This window comes from Bison bison, unplaced genomic scaffold (genome assembly GCF_000754665.1).
Source record: "Bison bison bison isolate TAMUID 2011002044 unplaced genomic scaffold, Bison_UMD1.0 scf7180017864380, whole genome shotgun sequence".
NCBI classification, from domain to species: Eukaryota; Metazoa; Chordata; class Mammalia; order Artiodactyla; family Bovidae; genus Bison; species Bison bison.
The window spans coordinates 4,235,139-4,236,677 of NW_011494952.1; the positions used below are offsets into that span (position 1 = coordinate 4,235,139).

The 1,539-nt window shown below is 37.0% G+C and overlaps 1 long non-coding RNA gene across 1 annotated transcript in view; it reads left to right on the forward strand.

Moving 5' to 3' along the window:
* Positions 1–615, forward strand: part of LOC105001240 — a 1,372-nt gene extending 757 nt beyond the window's left edge. The window contains exon 3 of the long non-coding RNA XR_826837.1: positions 328–615. This is a non-coding gene — a long non-coding RNA (uncharacterized LOC105001240). The remainder of the gene's footprint in view (positions 1–327) is intronic.
* Positions 616–1,539: the final 924 nt, after the last annotated feature.

Sequence of the window (1,539 nt, forward strand, 5' to 3'; positions counted from 1 at the left end):
GGGTGCAGTGGGGGAGGCCTCAGATTTCCCGGGGGTCAGATTTCCTCTGTCTCCTCAAGGCTGCAGAGAGTCAGGCCAGGTCTGTAGCGATAGCTGCTTTCCTGGCACATCAGCAGTGGCTGAACACTAATGTGTTTAACAGTTGGACTTATTTTTAATCTACTGTATTAGGAGCACAAATTTAATCAAGAACAAAATGTTACCAATGTTGTTTTTTTTCTTCCCGCTTATGCATATATCCTTAACACTGTTTTGTATTCTCTTGTGATAGAAAGCTCTCCATCTGATATGACTTATTTCATAACATTAGTTGTTTTTTTTTTTAAGTGCAAGTATATGTGGAGGAAAAAAAAGAGAAACAAGGAGCTGAATTTTCACTCAACACAGCCCCCCTCGCTTAAAGAAATAACTGCAGTACAGATTTTAACAATTAACATTCCTGCAGTGGATGTCGTTATGGATGGAGCTAATAAATGTTTTCAAATACTCCTCTGCGCAAATACACTGTTCAGCTTATTTTCTGTCATTTGATGGCATGGGTGGGTTGAGACATTCCTCTAAGCGTTTTTTTTTTTCCTTCCAAGTCTAAGAAAGAGATCTTATCTTCCTACCCACCCTCACTCACCCCCTTCCTCTGCCCTTCCCTCTCAGCGCCTACTTCACTGAAACCTGACTTGCAGGTCAGCGGGCTGGTAACAGATTAATTTTACTCTGTGAGGAACACCAAGCATTTTGGCCAGGAAACATGAGAACCCTGTTATAATATTACCGTTTTTCTAAATTAAATATTAGGAAAAATTAAACCAAATTGTGGCACAAAGTGCAATGGAAAATATTTCTCTTCCAAACACTCCTCTGTGATAAATGCCTCTGTAAGTGAAAGCACAATAAATATGCCCTACATTAAAAACCTAGATTATTCAGGTTTTAAGACTTATAGCTAAAAGTGGTTTAATGTTTCATGCCTAATAATAGATTACTCCTATCACATTTCTAACCTTTATTTCTCCTAGCTTTGAAGTCCAGCCATATAAAGGTTGTTTGTAGAACCACACGAAAGTTAAAGCAAATATTACTTAGAATGATTCATACCGGCAAGAATTTGCAATGAAGGCAGAGGTTTTTTTTTTTTTTGGTGTGTATGTGTGTCTGAATCAAAGGAAATGAAATGTTTGTAATATTTTTTGGTTGATAAATTTATTAAAACATTTTAGAGGCTTGTAGTAGAGACACAGCTGACATAAACTGACTGGAAACAGATTATATTCTGCTCTGTGGGGGAGGTGGAATTTAAAGGGGGAAAAATTCCCTGGATTTCAAAAATTGCCACCAGGTCACAGCAATACTTAATTAACGGAATACATTAACGGAAAGCTATAACGTAGATGCTAAAAAAAAAGTGAGTGAGGGAGAGCAGTCAAGTTCATTTAATCCTCTGTTTTTTGCTTACAGATTAGCCTTTCAGAATGAGCAACCTAATTTTTTTTTTTAAAGGATACATTTACCTTCCAGAGCTTTTCATAGCAAAACATTTTGCAT